Here is a 22,849-nt window from a genome sequence, read left to right on the forward strand (position 1 = left end):
ACCTGGCAAATACTGGTACATGCTAGCAAATTTAGATTTGCAATTACAGAATATGATTCTAATTTTTTCCTTTGCTCTTTATTCTAACACTACACTAAGTTTACTGTGTTATTTCGCTACAGTTGATATTGTGTAGAACAATAAGAAAATCATAGTGAACAATGCATTCAACAAAATTTCACACACATTTCTAGATACCTATATCTAATAAGTTCAAAAGAAAGGACACACTTAGGGAGGTATTTTGGTGGTCAAGTCACTAAAAAGAGATTAGCTGGTTTCCCGGCATAGCCTAGGATATAATAAAGATTGACTGAAATACATGTTCTAGCTGGTTTCTAGGCGTTGCCAGGGATGTAATATAGACACATTATGTTGTATATTACCTGTTCTCTTCTCCCTAAGGTAAAACAATTGCATATACATGCTGTAAATTACCTATGCTAGGGATAAAACATGAACAATACCAGTCCTAGGGTAGATAAAACAAATAATACATAGAGATGAAAGATTCCTCTCCCCTAAGAATCAAACATATGTTCAATATCTGCTTTTGTTTTTTCATTGTTTATACGGTCCCGAGCAACGCCGGGTAGCCCTGCTAGTCTTCTATATATATAAAAGGCAAAAATCGGTGTGTATGTATGTATGTATGTATGTTTGTTTGTAACGCTAAAACTTTTGAAAGACGGAACCAGAGTTGACAAATTTGGTATCATATTGCACCTTGATCACCCGGATGACAAATATCGAAATTTCACGTCAAACGGACCAGTAGAAAGGGGTCAACTGATCGTTTTTCTCCTAGGGGGGCCCCCCAAAAAACCTGTCATTTTAACGTTATTCAATACGTGTCACGTGACGTGACGTCAGCTCAAACTTTTGACAGACACAACCAAAGTTGACAAATTATGTATCATATTGAACCTTGATCACCCGCATGACAAATATCGAAATTCCACACCAAACGGACCATTAAAAGGGGGTGAACTGATCATTTCTCTCCTAGGGGGGGCCCCCAAAAAAACCTGTCATTTTAATGTTAATATTACATAATCCAAAAACGCTTAGTCATGTCACGTGACGTGACGTCAACATCCAGTAATGGCGAACAAATGTAAACAAACACTTTGTTTTACCGATACTTTTGTAATTTCTCTTCTGCTTTGTTCTAGAGATTATTAAACTCCATGACAATGTCTCCAACGTATTTAACTGGTTAAAAATAGTATTTATACAAGAGTTTTAACGAAAAATATCAGGAAAAAATGTACAGGAATAAAAAAAAATTCAGCTTTCAAAATATTCGTCGATAAAAAAACCGATCTTTATATTTACGCTAGCCATTTTGTATATTACCACGTGACCTGCTATCTCTTAAACTGGAGGGGGGGGGGATCCACTTGAATCCAACAAAACCAGTAATTTTTTTTTTCTATTATATATACATCATTTTCTATAAAATTAAGTGTAGACTTTATAATTAAAACAAAAAATGTTATTCATACTAAAAAAAAAAAACGCTTAGTCATGTCACGTGACGTGACGTCAACATCCACTAATGGCGAACAATTGTACCTATTTACTATGCCTCCCCACGGGACAGAGTTAGACACCAGGGTCGTTTTTTAACGTGGAGAAAAGGTACAAAAATAAAAATTGTCTCAGTCGTGGAGGATTTCTCCTCCACCGAAAGAGAACAAGAAATAGAAGTGCAGCATCTGAAGAACAGATACTACACTTTGATCTTGACCAAAAGGCCAAGAATGCGAACAATTGTAAATAACAACTTTTTTCACAAAACCAACACCGTCTTTCTTTTTTTTCTCTCTCTTTCTCTCTCTCACCCACTTACTCTTCCCTCTCTCTCACCCTCTTTCTCTTGACGTCACACCACTGTTAAACTGTGGGGGGGGGGGAACACATTCCCAGGCATTATCTCCTATAGATGCACATTTTATTAGAAATTCAGCTTTCAAAATATTAGACGATAATAAAAATATAAAACCAACACCCTCTTTCTCTTTTCTCTCTCTCTCACCAACTTACTCTTCTCTCTCTCTCACCCTCTTTCTCTTGACCTCCTACTACTGTTAAACTGTGTGTGTGTGTGGGGGGGGAAGAGGCAGCTTGAAAACCAACAAAAACAGTGCACAGTTTCCCAAGCATTTGGGGTGGGAAGGGGGGGAAGAAGCCGAGCGCACAGTTTCGTGTGAGAGAGAGAGAACAATTCTCAACCTATATACTCAACAAATTTTTTATCTACAGATTTGAAAGTTTGTATATAGGGTATTCAGACATATGGAAATATATCTAGCATAATCTATCTATTATATCTATAAAAGTGAAAATGTGTGTGTGTGTGTGTGAGGTAGCCAGAGAGAGAGAGAGAGAGAGAGAGAGACAACAATTCTCAACCTATATATTCAATACATTTTTTATCTACAGATTTGAAAATTTGTATATAGGGTATTCAGACATATGGAAATATATCTAGCATAATCTATCTATTATATCTATAAAAGTGAAAATGTGTGTGTGTGTGTGTGTGTGTGTGCGTAAGAGAGAGAGAGAACAATTCTCAACCTATATACTCAACGTATTTTTATCTACGGATTTTAAACTTTGTATATAGGGTATTCAGACATATAGAAATATATCTAGCATAATCTATACATTATATCTATAAAAGTGAGAATGTGAGTGTGTGAGAGAGAGAGAACAATTCTCAACCTATATATTCAACAAATTTTTTACCTACAGATTTGAAAATTTGTATATTGGGTATTCAGACATATGGAAATATATCTAGCATAATCGATCTATTATATCTATAAAAGTCAGAATGTTTGCGTGTGGTTGTGTGTGTAAGGTTGCGAGAGAGAGAGAGAGAACAATTCTCAACCTATCTATTCAATAAATTTGTTATCTACAGATTTGACCATTTGTATATAGGGTATTCAGACATATGGAAATATATCCAGCATAATCTATCTATTATATCCATAAAAGTGAGAATGTGTGCGTGAGAGAGAGAGAGAGAGAGAGAGAGAGAGAGTAAGTACAATTCTCACCCTATATATTCAACAAATTTTTTATCTACCGATTAGAAAATTTGTATATAGGGTATTCAGACATATGGAAATATATCTAGCATAATCTATCTATTATATCTAGAAAAGTGAGAATGTGTGTGAAAGAGAGAGAGAGAAGAGAGAGAGAGAGAACAATTCTCAACCTATATATTCAACTAATTTTTATGTACAGATCTGAAAATTTGTATACAGGGTATTCAGACATATGGAAATATATCTAGCATAATCTATTATATCTATAAAAGGTAGAATGTGTGAGTGTGTGTGTGAGTGAGTGAGTGAGTGAGTGAGTGAGAGAGAGAGAGAGAGAGAGAACAATTCTCAACCTATATACTCAACAAATTTTGTATCTACAGATTTGATAATTTGTATATAGGGTATTCAGACATAAGGAAATATATCTAGCATAATCTATCTATTATATCTATAAAAGTGAGAATGTGTGTGAAAGAGAGAGAGAGAGAACAATTCTCAACCTATATATTCAACAAATTCTATCTTTACAGATTTGAAAATTTGTATATAGGGTATTCAGACATTTGGAAATATATCTAGCATCATCTATTATATCTATAAAAGTGAGAATGTGTGTGTGAGAGAGAGAGAAAGAACAATTCTCAACCTATATACTCAACAAATTTTTTATCTACAGATTTAAAAATTTGTATATAGGGTATTCAAACATATAGAAATATATCTAGCATAACCTATCTATTATATCTATAAAATGACCATGTGTGTGTGTGTGAGAGAGAGAGAGAGAGTCAGAGAGAGAGAGAGAACAATTTTCAGCTTGTGTGTGTGTGAGAAAGAGAGAGAGAGAAAGAGAGGAAGGAAAATTCTCACCCTATATATTCAACAAATTTTTTATCTACATATTAGAAAATTTGGATATAGGGTATTCAGACGTATGGAAATATATCTAGCATAATCTATCTATTATATCTATAAAAGTGAGAATGTGTGTGTGAGAGAGAGAGAAAGAGAGAGAGAGAGAACAATTCTCAACCTATATATTCAACTAATTTTTTATCTACAGATTTGAAAATGTGTATATTGGGTATTCAGACATATGTAAATATATCTGGCATAATCTATGTATTATATCTATAAAAGTGTGAATGTGAGTGATGGAAAGAGCAAAAAATTCTCAACCTATATAACCTATAAAAGTGAGAATATGTGTGAGAGAGAGAGAGAGAGAGAACAATTCTCAACCTATATATTCCACACATTTTTGGGCACAGATTTGGAAATTTGTATATAGGGTAGGCAGACATATAGAAATATATCTAGCATAATCTATCTATTATATCTATAAAAGTGAGAACTTGTGTGTGTGTGTGTGTGAGAGAGAGAGAGAGAGAACAATTCTTAACCTACATACTCAACAAATTTTTTACCTACAGTTTAGAAAATTTGTATATAGGGTATTCAGACATATGGAAATATATCTAGCATAATCTATCTATTATAACTACAAAAGTTAGAATGTGTGTGTGTGAGAGAGAGAGAGAACAATTCTAAACCTATATATTCAACAAATTTTTTATCTACAGATTTGAAACTTTGTATATAGGGTATTCAGACATATGGAAATATATCTAGCATAATCTATCTATTTTATCTATAAAAGTGAGAATGCGTGTGTGTGAGATAGCGAGAGAGAGAGAGAGAAAAAGAGAGAGATAAAAATTCTCAACCTATACATTCAACAAATTTTTTATCCACAGATTTGAACATTTGTATATAGTGTGTTCAGACATATAGAAATATATCTAGCATAATCTATCTATTATATGTATAAAAGTGAGAATGTGTGTGTGTGTGAGAGAGAGGACAATTGTCAACCTATGTATACAACAAATTTTTTATCTACAGATTTCAAAATTTGTATATTGGGCATTCAGACATATTTCAATATATCTGGCATAATCTGTCTATTATATCTATAAAAGTGAGAATGTGTGTGATAGAGAGAGAGAGAACAATTCTCAACCTATATACTCAACAAATTTTTTATCTACAGATTTGAAAATTTGTATATAGGGTATTCAGACATATGGAAATATATCTAGCATAATCTATTATATCTATAAAAGTGAGAATGTGTGTGTGTGTGTGTGAGAGAGAGAGAGAGAGATAGAGAGAGAACAATTCTCAACCCATATACTCAACAAATTCTTTATCTACAGATTTTAAAATTTGTATATAGAGTATTCATACAAATAGAAATATATCTAGGATAATCTTTCTATTATATCTATAAAAGTGAGAATGTGTGTGTGTGTGAGCGAGAGAGAGAGAGAGAGAGAGAGAGAACAGTTCTCAACCTATACATTCAACAAATTTTTATATATAGGGTATTCAGAAATATCGAAATATATCTAGCATAATCTATTATATCTTTAAAAGTTAGAATGTGTGTGTGTGAGAGATAGAGAGAACAATTCTCAACCTATGCACTCTACAAATTTTTTATCTACAAATTAGAAAATTTGTATATAGGGTATTCACACATATGGAAATATATCTAGCATAATCTATCTATTATATCTATAAAAGTTAGAATGTGTGTGTGAGGTAGCCAGAGAGAGAGAGAGAGAGTAAGAACAATTTTCAACCTATATATTCAACAAATATTTGATCTACAGATTAGAAAATTTGTATATAGGGTATTCAGACATATGGAAATATATCTAGCATAATCTATCTATTATATCTCTAAAATTGAGAATGTGTGTGTGAGAGAGAGAGAGAGAACAATTTTCAACCTATATACTCAACAAATTTTTTTATCTACAGATTTGAAAATTTGTATATAGGGTATTCAGACATATGGAAATATATCTAGAGTAATCTATCTATTATATCTATAAAAGTGAGAATGCGTGTGTGTGTGAGAGAGAGCGACACAGAACAATTCTCAACCTATATATTCAACAAATTTTTTATGTACAGATCTGAAATATCACATTTGTATAGAAGTAGAAATCTTGATACCTACTCTGATACCTAATAAAAGAAAGGACACTCTTTAGGGCGGATTTTGATTATAACAAGTCACTAAATAGAAATTATAATAAACATTCTAATAATTTAAGAATTTTACCAAAATAAAATTGCATGGTAATCACCCAATTTCTGCCACAAAATTTTGATTGGCAGAACTCATAAACATAAAATATATATTTTCTAATTTCATCTTTTTTTTTTCTTTTTACATAATCTGGTTTGATGTTTTCCCAAATATTCAAATCACTATATTTTGCTGCTTAATATCAAATACAGCAACTGAGTTATTTTTATGCATCAAACAATTACATTTTCTCATTCATCCAAACTAATCACTGAACATCAATTTCATATTTTCTTCACTAAAATATTACTGTGCTTGATGTCATCAAGTGGAGCGGATCATTTTTTTTTCATTTGTTCACACATTTTTCCAATTTATATATATTTTAAAGATTCTTAGCCTATGTCATTGCATACCAATCTGTTTATTAAAAGTTAAGGTTCACTGTAAAGACATATGTTACACCAAAATAAAAACGCTTCAGATAATGTCTTGATATTCAATTCAGTTTCTCACATGACATCTTATGAAGTTAGTAGAAATGTTACAGACTTTTGAATCTCAAACACTTTCAATACTGTGCACTGATATTTTCTTTTTTGCAATATAAGCACATTCATGATTTTTTTTACAAACGTTAAAAACTTTCACATTGTGTAGCAATATACTGAAACAATTATAAAAATATTTGTTTTTATTTTGAATGATGCAGGGCATCTGAAGAGAGATTTTTCTAACAAAATGAAAGTATAATTTTTAGCAATAGGTATCTAGGAAAAGGCCACTACATATGTTATAAGTTCCAAATTTCCACAACCTGGCAAATACTGGTACATGCTAGCAAATTTAGATTTGCAATTACAAAATATGATTCTAATTTTTTCCTTTGCTCTTTATTCTAACACTACACTAAGTTTACTGTGTTATTTCGCTACAGTTGATATTGTGTAGAACAATAAGAAAATCATAGTGAACAATGCATTCAACAAAATTTCACACACATTTCTAGATACCTATATCTAATAAGTTCAAAAGAAAGGACACACTTAGGGAGGTATTTTGGTGGTCAAGTCACTAAAAAGAGATTAGCTGGTTTCCCGGCATAGCCCAGGATATAATAAAGATTGACTGAAATACATGTTCTAGCTGGTTTCTAGGCGTTGCCAGGGATGTAATATAGACACATTATGTTGTATATTACCTGTTCTCTTCTCCCTAAGGTAAAACAATTTCATATACATGCTGTAAATTACCTATGCTAGGGATAAAACATGAACAATATCAGTCCTAGGGTAGATAAAACAAATAATACATAGAGATGAAAGATTCCTCTCCCCTAAGAATCAAACATATGTTCAATATCTGCTTTTGTTTTTTCATTGTTTATACGGTCCCGAGCAACGCCGGGTAGCCCTGCTAGTCTATATATATAAAAGGCAAAAATCGGTGTGTATGTATGTATGTATGTATGTATGTTTGTTTGTAACGCTAAAACTTTTGAAAGACGGAACCAGAGTTGACAAATTTGGTATCATATTGCACCTTGATCACCCGGATGACAAATATCGAAATTTCACGTCAAACGGACCAGTAGAAAGGGGTCAACTGATCGTTTTTCTCCTAGGGGGGCCCCAAAAAAAACCTGTCATTTTACCGTTATTCAATACGTGTCACGTGACGTGACGTCAGCTCAAACTTTTGATAGACACAACCAAAGTTGACAAATTATGTATCATATTGAACCTTGATCACCCGCATGACAAATATCGAAATTCCACACCAAACGGACCATTAAAAGGGGGTGAACTGATCATTTCTCTCCTAGGGGGGCCCCCAAAAAAACCTGTCATTTTAATGTTAATATTACATAATCCAAAAACGCTTAGTCATGTCACGTGACGTGACGTCAACATCCAGTAATGGCGAACAAATGTAAACAAACACTTTGTTTTACCGATACTTTTGTAATTTCTCTTCTGCTTTGTTCTAGAGATTATTAAACTCCATGACAATGTCTCCAACGTATTTAACTGGTTAAAAATAGTATTTATACAAGAGTTTTAACGAAAAATATCAGGAAAAAATGTACAGGAATAAAAAAAAATTCAGCTTTCAAAATATTCGTCGATAAAAAAACCGATCTTTATATTTACGCTAGCCATTTTGTATATTACCACGTGACCTGCTATCTCTTAAACTGGAGGGGGGGGGGGATCCACTTGAATCCAACAAAACCAGTAATTTTTTTTTTCTATTATATATACATCATTTTCTATAAAATTAAGTGTAGACTTTATAATTATAACAAAAAATGTTATTCATACTAAAAAAAAAAAACGCTTAGTCATGTCACGTGACGTGACGTCAACATCCACTAATGGCGAACAATTGTACCTATTTACTATGCCTCCCCACGGGACAGAGTTAGACACCAGGGTCGTTTTTTAACGTGGAGAAAAGGTACAAAAATAAAAATTGTCTCAGTCGTGGAGGATTTCTCCTCCACCGAAAGAGAACAAGAAATAGAAGTGCAGCATCTGAAGAACAGATACTACACTTTGATCTTGACCAAAAGGCCAAGAATGCGAACAATTGTAAATAACAACTTTTTTCACAAAACCAACACCGTCTTTCTTTTTTTTCTCTCTCTTTCTCTCTCTCTCTCACCCACTTACTCTTCCCTCTCTCTCACCCTCTTTCTCTTGACGTCACACCACTGTTAAACTGTGGGGGGGGGGAACACATTCCCAGGCATTATCTCCTATAGATGCACATTTTATTAGAAATTCAGCTTTCAAAATATTAAACGATAATAAAAATATAAAACCAACACCCTCTTTCTCTTTTCTCTCTCTCTCACCAACTTACTCTTCTCTCTCTCTCACCCTCTTTCTCTTGACCTCCTACTACTGTTAAACTGTGTGTGTGTGTGTGGGGGGGGGAAGAGGCAGCTTGAAAACATACAAAAACAGTGCACAGTTTCCCAAGCATTTGGGGTGGGAAGGGGGGGAAGAAGCCGAGTGCACAGTTTCGTGTGAGAGAGAGAGAACAATTCTCAACCTATATACTCAACAAATTTTTTATCTACAGATTTGAAAGTTTGTATATAGGGTATTCAGACATATGGAAATATATCTAGCATAATCTATCTATTATATCTATAAAAGTGAAAATGTGTGTGTGTGAGGTAGCCAGAGAGAGAGAGAGAGAGAGAGAGACAACAATTCTCAACCTATATATTCAATACATTTTTTATCTACAGATTTGAAAATTTGTGTATAGGGTATTCAGACATATGGAAATATATCTAGCATAATCTATCTATTATATCTATAAAAGTGAAAATGTGTGTGTGTGTGTGTGTGTGTGTGTGTGTGCGTAAGAGAGAGAGAGAACAATTCTCAACCTATATACTCAACGTATTTTTATCTACGGGTTTTAAACTTTGTATATAGGGTATTCAGACATATAGAAATATATCTAGCATAATCTATACATTATATCTATAAAAGTGAGAATGTGAGTGTGTGAGAGAGAGAGAACAATTCTCAACCTATATATTCAACAAATTTTTTACCTACAGATTTGAAAATTTGTATATTGGGTATTCAGACATATGGAAATATATCTAGCATAATCGATCTATTATATCTATAAAAGTCAGAATGTTTGCGTGTGGTTGTGTGTGTAAGGTTGCGAGAGAGAGAGAGAGAACAATTCTCAACCTATCTATTCAATAAATTTGTTATCTACAGATTTGACCATTTGTATATAGGGTATTCAGACATATGGAAATATATCCAGCATAATCTATCTATTATATCCATAAAAGTGAGAATGTGTGCGTGAGAGAGAGAGAGAGAGTAAGTACAATTCTCACCCTATATATTCAACAAATTTTTTATCTACCGATTAGAAAATTTGTATATAGGGTATTCAGACATATGGAAATATATCTAGCATAATCTATCTATTATATCTAGAAAAGTGAGAATGTGTGTGAAAGAGAGAGAGAGAAGAGAGAGAGAGAGAGAACAATTCTCAACCTATATATTCAACTAATTTTTATGTACAGATCTGAAAATTTGTATACAGGGTATTCAGACATATGGAAATATATCTAGCATAATCTATTATATCTATAAAAGGTAGAATGTGTGTGTGTGTGTGTGAGTGAGTGAGTGAGTGAGAGAGAGAGAGAGAGAACAATTCTCAACCTATATACTCAACAAATTTTGTATCTACAGATTTGATAATTTGTATATAGGGTATTCAGACATAAGGAAATATATCTAGCATAATCTATCTATTATATCTATAAAAGTGAGAATGTGTGTGAAAGAGAGAGAGAGAGAGAGAGAACAATTCTCAACCTATATATTCAACAAATTCTATCTTTACAGATTTGAAAATTTGTATATAGGGTATTCAGACATTTGGAAATATATCTAGCATAATCTATTATATCTATAAAAGTGAGAATGTGTGTGTGAGAGAGAGAGAAAGAACAATTCTCAACCTATATACTCAACAAATTTTTTATCTACAGATTTAAAAATTTGTATATAGGGTATTCAGACATATAGAAATATATCTAGCATAACCTATCTATTATATCTATAAAATGACCATGTGTGTGTGTGTGAGAGAGAGAGAGAGAGAGTCAGAGAGAGAGAGAGAACAATTTTCAGCGTGTGTGTGTGTGAGAAAGAGAGAGAGAGAAAGAGAGGAAGGAAAATTCTCACCCTATATATTCAACAAATTTTTTATCTACATATTAGAAAATTGTGATATAGGGTATTCAGACGTATGGAAATATATCTAGCATAATCTATCTATTATATCTATAAAAGTGAGAATGTGTGTGTGAGAGAGAGAGAAAGAGAGAGAGAGAGAACAATTCTCAACCTATATATTCAACTAATTTTTTATCTACAGATTTGAAAATGTGTATATTGGGTATTCAGACATATGTAAATATATCTGGCATAATCTATGTATTATATCTATAAAAGTGTGAATGTGAGTGATGGAAAGAGCAAAAAATTCTCAACCTATATAACCTATAAAAGTGAGAATATGTGTGTGAGAGAGAGAGAGAGAGAACAATTCTCAACCTATATATTCCACACATTTTTGGGCACAGATTTGGAAATTTGTATATAGGGTAGGCAGACATATAGAAATATATCTAGCATAATCTATCTATTATATCTATAAAAGTGAGAACTTGTGTGTGTGTGTGTGTGTGTGTGAGAGAGAGAGAGAACAATTCTTAACCTACATACTCAACAAATTTTTTACCTACAGTTTAGAAAATTTGTATATAGGGTATTCAGACATATGGAAATATATCTAGCATAATCTATCTATTATAACTACAAAAGTTAGAATGTGTGTGTGAGAGAGAGAGAGAACAATTCTAAACCTATATATTCAACAAATTTTTTATCTACAGATTTGAAACTTTGTATATAGGGTATTCAGACATATGGAAATATATCTAGCATAATCTATCTATTTTATCTATAAAAGTGAGAATGCGTGTGTGTGAGATAGCGAGAGGGAGAGAGAGAGAAAAAGAGAGAGATAAAAATTCTCAACCTATACATTCAACAAATTTTTTATCCACAGATTTGAACATTTGTATATAGGGTGTTCAGACATATAGAAATATATCTAGCATAATCTATCTATTATATGTATAAAAGTGAGAATGTGTGTGTGTGTGAGAGAGAGGACAATTCCTAACCTATGTATACAACAAATTTTTTATCTACAGATTTCAAAATTTGTATATTGGGCATTCAGACATATTTTAATATATCTGGCATAATCTGTCTATTATATCTATAAAAGTGAGAATGTGTGTGATAGAGAGAGAGAGAACAATTCTCAACCTATATACTCAACAAATTTTTTATCTACAGATTTGAAAATTTGTATATAGGGTATTCAGACATATGGAAATATATCTAGCATAATCTATTATATCTATAAAAGTGAGAATGTGTGTGTGTGTGAGAGAGAGAGAGAGAGAGAGAGAGAAGAATTCTCAACCCATATACTCAACAAATTCTTTATCTACAGATTTTAAAATTTGTATATAGAGTATTCATACAAATAGAAATATATCTAGGATAATCTTTCTATTATATCTATAAAAGTGAGAATGTGTGTGTGTGTGAGCGAGAGAGAGAGAGAGAGAGAGAGAGAGAGAGAGAGAGAGAGAGAGAACAGTTCTCAACCTATACATTCAACAAATTTTTATATATAGGGTATTCAGAAATATCGAAATATATCTAGCATAATCTATTATATCTTTAAAAGTTAGAATGTGTGTGTGTGAGAGATAGAGAGAACAATTCTCAACCTATGCACTCTACAAATTTTTTATCTACAAATTAGAAAATTTGTATATAGGGTATTCACACATATGGAAATATATCTAGCATAATCTATCTATTATATCTATAAAAGTTAGAATGTGTGTGTGTGAGGTAGCCAGAGAGAGAGAGAGAGAGAGAGAGAGAGTAAGAACAATTTTCAACCTATATATTCAACAAATATTTGATCTACAGATTAGAAAATTTGTATATAGGGTATTCAGACATATGGAAATATATCTAGCATAATCTATCTATTATATCTCTAAAATTGAGAATGTGTGTGTGAGAGAGAGAGAGAGAACAATTTTCAACCTATATACTCAACAAATTTTTTTATCTACAGATTTGAAAATTTGTATATAGGGTATTCAGACATATGGAAATATATCTAGAGTAATCTATCTATTATATCTATAAAAGTGAGAATGCGTGTGTGTGTGAGAGAGAGCGACACAGAACAATTCTCAACCTATATATTCAACAAGTTTTTTATGTACAGATCTGAAATATCCCATTTGTATAGAAGTAGAAATCTTGATACCTACTCTGATACCTAATAAAAGAAAGGACACTCTTTAGGGCGGATTTTGATTATAACAAGTCACTAATTAGAAATTATAATAAACATTCTAATAATTTAAGAATTTTACCAAAATAAAATTGCATGGTAATCACCCAATTTCTGCCACAAAATTTTGATTGGCAAAACTCATAAACATAAAATATATATTTTCTAATTTCATCTTTTTTTTTTCTTTTTACATAATCTGGTTTGATGTTTTCCCAAATATTCAAATCACTATATTTTGCTGCTTAATATCAAATACAGCAACTGAGTTATTTTTATGCATCAAACAATTACATTTTCTCATTCATCCAAACTAATCACTGAACATCAATTTCATATTTTCTTCACTAAAATATTACTGTGCTTGATGTCATCAAGTGGAGCGGATCATTTTTTTTTCATTTGTTCACACATTTTTCCAATTTATATATATTTTAAAGATTCTTAGCCTATGTCATTGCATACCAATCTGTTTATTAAAAGTTAAGGTTCACTGTAAACACATATGTTACACCAAAATAAAAACGCTTCAGATAATGTCTTGATATTACAATTCAGTTTCTCACATGACATCTTATGAAGTTAGTAGAAATGTTACAGACTTTTGAATCTCAAACACTTTCAATACTGTGCACTGATATTTTCTTTTTTGCAATATAAGCACATTCATGATTTTTTTTACAAACGTTAAAAACTTTCACATTGTGTAGCAATATACTGAAACAATTATAAAAATATTTGTTTTTATTTTGAATGATGCAGGGCATCTGAAGAGAGATTTTTCTAACAAAATGAAAGTATAATTTTTAGCAATAGGTATCTAGGAAAAGGCCCCTACATATGTTATAAGTTCCAAATTTCCACAACCTGGCAAATACTGGTACATGCTAGCAAATTTAGATTTGCAATTACAGAATATGATTCTAATTTTTTCCTTTGCTCTTTATTCTAACACTACACTAAGTTTACTGTGTTATTTCGCTACAGTTGATATTGTGTAGAACAATAAGAAAATCATAGTGAACAATGCATTCAACAAAATTTAACACACATTTCTAGATACCTATATCTAATAAGTTCAAAAGAAAGGACACACTTAGGGAGGTATTTTGGTGGTCAAGTCACTAAAAAGAGATTAGCTGGTTTCCCGGCATAGCCTAGGATATAATAAAGATTGACTGAAATACATGTTCTAGCTGGTTTCTAGGCGTTGCCAGGGATGTAATATAGACACATTATGTTGTATATTACCTGTTCTCTTCTCCCTAAGGTAAAACAATTTCATATACATGCTGTAAATTACCTATGCTAGGGATAAAACATGAACAATACCAGTCCTAGGGTAGATAAAACAAATAATACATAGAGATGAAAGATTCCTCTCCCCTAAGAATCAAACATATGTTCAATATCTGCTTTTGTTTTTTCATTGTTTATACGGTCCCGAGCAACGCCGGGTAGCCCTGCTAGTCTATAATATAAATCTCACCTGTCTGTTTAAATGTATGTATGTATGTATGTTTGTATGTCTCGCAAAAACTTTCGACAGAGGCGACGGATCCTAACAAGATCTGTATCATTTTGAAGTTCGGCGTCTCAGACGACAAATATCGAAAAATTGGCCAAAAACATTAATTCCTTCACCCTAAACTCGGCCGTTTTGTGCAAGGAGGGGTCGATTTTTTTTTTTTCGCTGACATTTAATAAGTCATCATCACCGTTGGATTGACTTCTGTTATTTTCGACGCTTTTGACTTCTGGTCGCGTCATGGAGATATAGGCTAAGACGTAAGATTTTCTTTCACTTTCTTTTCCGCCTTCGCAGCACGAGTTTGAGCCTGCCTTCCTACTAACACTTTTTTTTTTTTTTTTGCTCAACACGCACCTCCAAACACGCTGGGCACCCAGGCAAGTCTTCATTAAGCAAAAGAGGAATAGAAAAGAGAAGAGTGTTAGTAATAGAAAAGGTCCATACGAGAAATATGAACGAAGACAAAAAGGTTAGGAAATCCTGTTTGATGAGAAAAGAGTTCATGTATGTGTACCGCACACAAGTGTTGAAGTTAGGGCTCGGTGTTAGGCAAAATGAATTACTTATCTCCTTATTGAAATCGCACCCTAGGCCAAAAGCCCAAGGAAGCTCTGTTATGCCCCAAGAGTTTGGAGGTCGGTCCACGACACATGGAGTTGTTGTCGGTACCCTGTCCTGACCAAAAAAAGAGGAAGTAGTTTGTGTGAACCTTTTTTTTGTAACATTACACACTTTTACACACGCGTTAACATGTAGACACCAGGGACCCAACACATTGTAGATTCAGTCACAAAGGCAACAAAGAATAGGAAAGAGGAAAGAACTTCAACTCCTGTTTCAAGTTTTAAGAAAAGACTTTTATTCCTCATTCTCCCACCACACGTTACTTCTCATTATGGCTGTGACGTCACCCACGTCTCTAACGTGATTGTATTCTCTAACATGCTCATCAGTCTGTACGCACGTTCTTTTTATAGTTTTTTTTTTTTTTCCTTACCGTGATGCACTTCGCACACAGCTCAGCAATTACATACAGCTGCCATACGCGTGTTCACGCTCTGTTACATTTTTATCAACTCTATCACATGTTCAGCTCGCCTGAGAGATGGTCTCTGCTTTAGTGAGCTAAAAGGGGAGTTGAATGCTTGCACCAATCAGCACTGAGCTTATAAACCAAATGGATTCAAACGAGAAAAACACAAGATGTCGCCGCTGCTGGTGTTGTTGTAGTTGTCTGTAATCATGCCTGCTAGATATTCTTGCTACAGCTATGAATGAAAGCGTAGGATAAACTAGACTTTCAAGATTGAGTTAAGCAGGAGAAGGAAGACTCCACTTATTCTGGCATTATTTTCAATCATCTTGAACTTCTTGCAACTGGACACAAGCAATACCCGTTCAAGAGATTTGCAGTTTGAATAAAAACTTGAGAAATGATAAAACAAAGCAGAATATTTGATTATGCAGACGAACACTAGAGAATTGCTGAGCATTTGAGTATGTCTACGATATTTTTTCTTTTTGTATTAGCGAGTCACCACTTATCAAGACCTAAAGTTTACTTGAGAATAAAAGTTAATGAAATTAGCAAGTGGATTCGTAAACAGTAGCTGGGAGTGAGAAGTGGGGGGGGGGCGACTGAATTGCTAAGCGATTCCCATGAACACTAAAAAGCAAATAGCTCTAATTGCTTGCCCTCTTTCTTTCTTTGCTTCATTTGGATTCGATTTTCTTCCTCACTTCCTGAAGTAAGTTTCATAGGAACGTGTGAACTCAAAATAGTTATCAACCAAAGAAAATTGTTTCAAGACACCAGAACGTCTACCCAACACCCTCGGTCATCACAGAGAAATTTATGATTTAGGAGGACTGCTCAACAAGAATTTATTAACACTGGACTTGAAAACGCCTATGTTGTAGTCAGCTGGGAAGCGGACTCATAGTATTGTGTTCCACAGACAAGCAGTTCTTGACCAGAAACTTTTCTCATCGAAGGTCTGTTTAATTTTAATTACATAGAGGATGAAAGGAAAATTATTTTCAGTGGTAGTAATTAGACAAGGTCTTACTGAGAACATTTTACAGGGGAAACCATAGATTGGAGCTTTATTGAGCACTTACCATGGAAATAACGAGAGTAGAGAAAGACTAACAACCTATCTTCTGTGAGAAAGAAACTGCAGGAAAAAGAAGAGGACATCCCCACTAGATTTAAAAGTTGGCTTTCTACTCTGTCGAGGCAAGAAAGGGTACTCTGAGCGGCACCTCCCCAGATGTTGCAACAATACTCCATCTTTGGACGTGAAATATGGGCATGTATTTAGGAATACTTAATGAGATTGGAAGTTGGGTGGTATAACAATTACTAACGTAGGCTGAGGATATGCTGTGTCAAATTCAAGTTGCGTCTGAGCAACTGTGTCTTTTTCTCTTGGGAAAAAGTATGAATCCATATATATGATGATTATGTAATATGAATTTCAAAGACAGGTTTAGATCTGATAACCTCAGAGGAATTTTAAATCTGAACAGTTAGGGAGATGTGTGCAGAATAGGAGGTTTCAATGGAGTGGCCACATTGAAAGAATTGATTTTTAATGTATAATGAGGTATGATCTCTGAAAGTTGGGAGATTCTATTTATAAACTGCCAATAGGAACTGACAAATCAAATTGAACTACGTTTTGCTATCAACCAATCAGAAACCAGAATTGCTCCATAAAACTTAAATCTTTTAGCATTCCCACACATAATTTTTTTGTGTCAACACGAGAAGGATCTTTTGCTCTTTGGCTGAAAATTATAAAGTCCAGGACTTGTACAGAACAGTTACCCACTGAAAATTCTTCATCTCCAGGACTTGTATAGAATAGCTACCCATCGGAAACTCTTCTGAAATTAAACATGGCTTCCAATTCAATAGGATGAGAGTTCTTTAGTGAGCAGATGTAGAACAGTTGAAGTAGCTAGGTCAGTTCAGTGTGAAAGATCAAAGAAAACATGCGAGGAAGTGATAAAAATGGACGTGAGAAATAGGTTAGTTGGTAAGTCAATTTCTAAAAGCCATCCAACATATGCCAACATGTAAAACTATGGTGTAAAAATACGATGACATGTAAAACTATGATGTAAAAATACGATGACAATTAATTAGGGATACTTAATAAGAATGCAAATGTTGTGGCCTGCTAATAACAAATATAGGCTGTATGAATGGCGCCCCAATTCAAATTACTTTCACTAATATCCTTTGGAAAACAGTATGAATCCATCTATCCTCTCACCAGTTGTTCTTCATTTTTTACAAGGGGATTCGCCACTTATCAAGGCCTGAAGGCCACTCGAGGATAAGGGTTAATAAATGTAAGATGATTGTGTAGCAATCATTAATGGTGTAAGTTGGGTATAGTTTGATTATTGAAGGGGACGGTTCAACAAGAACTTGTTCACATTAGACTTGAAGAATACCATATTGTAGTCGGCCGGAAAGCAGTCCAATGAAACAGTGTTCCACAGGCGGACAGCTCTAGGAAAAAAAGCTGAGTTCATGGACTCTGTGTTTAGATCTAGGCACAGATAGAAAGTGGGAGGGATAGTAGAGTAGATTAGACTGTCAAGCCTTGGTTGAACAGGAGAAGACAAACTCCAAAATAACACCTGTTTTATTTGTTTCTTCTGGCATTTTTTTCTAGTTGTTTTGGGCTTCTTTTTGCAACTGGACAATAGCAGTTCAGGAGATTTGTGGTTCAAGTTGCACAGTTCTTGCTTCATATGAGGTAAGTGGAACAATAAACAATGTGAAACCTTATTTGTAGTGCTGGAAGAAAACAAAACACATGGTCACTAGGGTTTGACAGGACACTTTATTTGTCACAATTCTCACCACTCAAGGATATAGATCGTCTAAAACCGCTCCTCCTGATTCCCTCATGTAGAAAATAGACTTCGTTATTTAAGAATTCCAGAACCCTTCAGGATAGAGAAGAGTTAAAGTCCCTTCATCCATTAATATAATAACATTAAGTGTATCCCCGCTTCTATGTTTTTTTTTTTTTTCCTTATGACCTTCATTAAGTTAGACTAACCTTTAGATCTGGAGTAGTATTATGCCTCTTATTGAAAAGAAAAAAAATATATATAAATTCTTCTGGTATGTTTCCATTTTGAAGAACGTTTAAAAGTTTAGCTCCACATGCTCCCCTTTCTTAATGAGTGAATTGGCAAGCTGGAGCTTCCCTGGGCACTATTTTACAGACAACCGGTTGTTAAACTGCATTTCACAGAGTGCAGCAATGGCAACTCGCAAACGCATATCATCAGCTAGTTGAGAGTAGAGAAGGGTTAAAGTCCCTGCATTCATTAATATATTAACAAATGTAACCATTATTTTTTACACAGAAATCACCACTTATCAAGGCCTAGGCTAATGAGTATACATTAGTCAATGTGTTAATATAGCGTCTTTAACATAGGTAGTGGGATTTTTGTAAGCTGGATTACATAGAGAGACGGTTCATCAAAAACTTATTTACATTGAACTTGAAGACAATCAGATTGTAGTCAGCTGGGAAGTAGGCCAACGGAAGAGAGTTCCACAGGCGTGCAATTCTAAGAAAGAAGCTCTGCTCATAGAATCTACATTTAGGTTTAGGCACAGATAAAGAATGTAGGAAACTATTGATAGTGGTTCTGGCTAGACGAATTTTTTTTGTGAAAGTTTGGCGAGGGAGGACCATAGATTGAAGCTCAGACGAGCACGTGCCATGGAACTAACGATAAAGCAGAGAGAGGCTCGCAATGTCTCTTCTGTGGAAAAGAGGTTGCAGGGAAGAGAAAAGGGCATCCTCCACTAAGCTATCAAGTCTATTTTGAACTCTGTCAAGGCAGGATCAGCTGCTTCTAGCAGCTCCAGCCCAGATGTGGCAACAGTTCTCCATCATTGGCCGTACCTGGCTTTTATATAGGTAGAGAATTGCATCAGGAGTGAGATAACTACTGGAGTGGAAGAAGGATCCTACTATTTTCCCAGCAGGAAACAGCACATAATTTATGCAAAAGTTAAACCTCAGTTGTAACATTAATTGCCTTCTTTCAGAATCAAGAGACAATGGATGCTCCCTTTTTAAGGGTGTCTGTGCAGAGGTGACTTTTGAAAAAGATAAGGAATTTATTGAATGAAGAAGTTGAATTTGTAAGCGAGGAACACAAATTTCATAAGCAGATACTCCTCCCTGTGGGATGGGAGTAAGAAAATATTGAGGAGCATTTAATCATCCAATTACTATTATATAGGTCAAAGTTAAACACTCTTTCATTTATTTCTTTTATTTTTTTTTTTTTCGTTTAAAAATGAGTCACTGGCCTGAGATAAAGAAAAATATTTATTCTGACTTGTCACCAAAATTATTTTTAAAAGTTAGAACTCCTTCTCACGCCACAAGTCGTACTAACTCTTCTTAACTTAAACTGTAATTCACAACACCAATTTTCAACGTCTACGCTCTTAATTAGCTGTCAAAAACTAGATGGCCTTTTCTCATCAATTTGTCCTTCTATTAGCCAGTATTCCCCTCATATGCAAATTACATCTACAAAATTAAGTTTTTCTTTTCTTTTTGTGAATTTTTGAAGTTCTTGACATCAAAATGTAGAAGCAATCAGTCAAGATTTAAAATGGGGAACCACGTTCAAAAAAGACAGATATTAATTGATGTATATTGCTTGATGCATCCTGTCATGTCAACAGATGTCGCATTGTGAAATACATTGAGTCACAATCTGTTACAGTCAAGAAATGTTGGCCATCATAATGTGTTACATCCATGCTTACCTAACACCAGTTGCCCACCACCTCGAGCCTTCCTTTTTTCACTTAGCTGGTGCTAGACCAATTCGTTAACACTCTTCATGGGAGTGTATGACTGCCTTGATCGATGCCTTTATAGTTGCAGGACACACTCTTTGGACAAAATATGTGTTTTGATGAATTACAGGATGCCCACTTTTCTAATATATTACACAGATCTGATCAGGTGTCAGTTAACCTGTTAAGACTGTGCATGTCAGTTGCAAAGGATTAGATTCCTGCCTCATTATATTAGTCCACCTCTTTGACACTTGAGTCAACTTATCAACCAGATTTTGCCCTGATGCAACTAGAGTAATGCTAAACTGCAACCTGCATTCATCAACTAGATGCTTTTTCTATCACCAGCTTCCTTCATACCAACATTTCACTTGTGGCTTTAGTTCCAACTCGTAGCTTTCCAGTCCAGTCAATCTATAAGTCAGTCTGAAGATGCATGACTTTGGTCTGCCATTGCAGTGCAAGATTAAGGCCTTTTAGCATGGTATCAAATTCCACCAAATTGATATACTGAGCATCATTTGTCAAACAAAGCCAGCATGCATCTTCTAAAAAAGTACCAAATTGTTCTAATACCACACCTGTCGCCAAGAAACTTGTGTCAACTCATGCATTCAATTTGTGCCCAAATATATGCCATTTGCTCCAGGCAGAGTTGTTCCTACATAATTTAGACAATGTTTCAACCATTCCATCCCTTTGTTATGACAGTCGCTCATCTTTTTAGTATTCATATTTTTAGTATTCCAGTTTTTGCTCAGAATCATCCACAGACAAGTAAATGTCCCACTAATTTACCGTAAATAGAAAAAGTAATGCGTCATGTCAACACAGGTAATTTTGGAACTGGACCACCTCGTTTCTATCGTAAAGTGTTATATTCTTCCTGAACCTAATACTAGTGCTCTATTCTTTAAACACTTATGATTCTTGCTTGCTAAACTAAAGGATTCTAGTTTCATTTGAACCGCATTTGCAGACATTATATCCTCATTGACATATATGCCATTAACATAAGCTGAAGTAGCTTTCACTATGGACTCAACTTTCATTGAGTTCAGTTTTAATGATAACTGTCATTATTAATGGTGCTACATTTAGGCCAAAATCCAAGTGTGTCAAACAATATCTTTTCCCTTGGTCTGCAACAATCTGAAATAGTCGCAGCAACTAATGGTAGTAGGTTCTCTTTAAATCAAGCAATGATACATTAATCTTCTTCTGATGCCACTCATAGTTTAGCGGTGCACACATCAGCATTCGCGGTGAAAGCATCAACATGTTGATTTAATTCTCAGTAATCCCGGCTGTCTTGAGTACGTTGTTCAATAGCTATAAACACGATTATAACTTTGTGAAGTCCCAAACATTTTTTGTAGGGATGGTATTAGCCATCATTCACATTTGAAGTTCTTCTTCAGATGCAGCTTGATTTTTAGAAGAAACCGTCTACCATGCTAGAAGTGCTACTTATGCCTGAAAGTATCTTGTATCTCTACAAGGCCATCATTCGCCCATGTATGGTGTATTTTTGTCACATTTGGGCTGGTGCATCTGCTACTAGTCTCTCACTCCTAATAGGTCCTAAAGTGTCATCAAAGCTTCAACCTTTGTCCCATGTGATAAAATGTTGCATCCCTCTGCCTGTTCTACAAGTAATTTAGTGGTGGATACTTCGACGAACTATAAACTCAGTGTGCCACTTTGACATAAATACCCCTAAAAAACCCAACAAGCAGCAAAATCCCACCCCTAAATAGTAGAAATCTCCAGATGTAAGAAAGCCTTCTACTCTGATAATTTCTTCCCCAGAACTGCTAGACTTTGGAACTCCCTCCCAAGTTCCTGCTTTCTCAACTGTACTGACATGCATAAGTTCAAGTGTGATGTGAACACACATCTCGCTGCTCAAATTCTTACATAGTATCCCTGTAACTTATGTCCCCGATAGTAGCCCCCTACATCAAAGTGGCACTGCACCTTGTTTGGTGTGAAAATGAAATAAAAAAACAAAAAACTGCATACTCTGGAACTGTGTTGCACAGCAGATCTGATGCTTCCACCTCACAGTCCAGTGGTCAAACATAGCATAAAAGTTGTATTTCCTCAATAGAAATAGGTTCACAGGCTTCTTTCCTTCTCTGAAATGTTATACTTCTAGCCACTTTTATTGCATCAATTCCAATTACTAAGTTGTAACCAATATTTTTTTCCCTACATCACCAGGATGTCAACTTCAGCTGTGTCATCTTTCTCAGTACAGATTGTGCCATTCCCTACATCACATGTTTAGGATAATCTATTGATGATCATAGCATTCA

The 22,849-nt window shown here is 34.3% G+C and overlaps 2 pseudogenes; both read right to left on the reverse strand.

Annotated features, from left to right (window-relative positions):
- Positions 1-1,639: 1,639 nt before the first annotated feature.
- LOC145242840 (U2 spliceosomal RNA) lies at positions 1,640-1,773 on the reverse strand (annotated as a pseudogene).
- Positions 1,774-8,629: 6,856 nt separating this feature from the next.
- LOC145242844 (U2 spliceosomal RNA) lies at positions 8,630-8,763 on the reverse strand (annotated as a pseudogene).
- Positions 8,764-22,849: the final 14,086 nt, after the last annotated feature.

The sequence above is a fragment of the Euprymna scolopes genome, chromosome 2 (assembly GCF_053919585.1).
Source record: "Euprymna scolopes isolate OS-2025 chromosome 2, ASM5391958v1, whole genome shotgun sequence".
NCBI classification, from domain to species: domain Eukaryota; kingdom Metazoa; phylum Mollusca; class Cephalopoda; order Sepiida; family Sepiolidae; genus Euprymna; species Euprymna scolopes.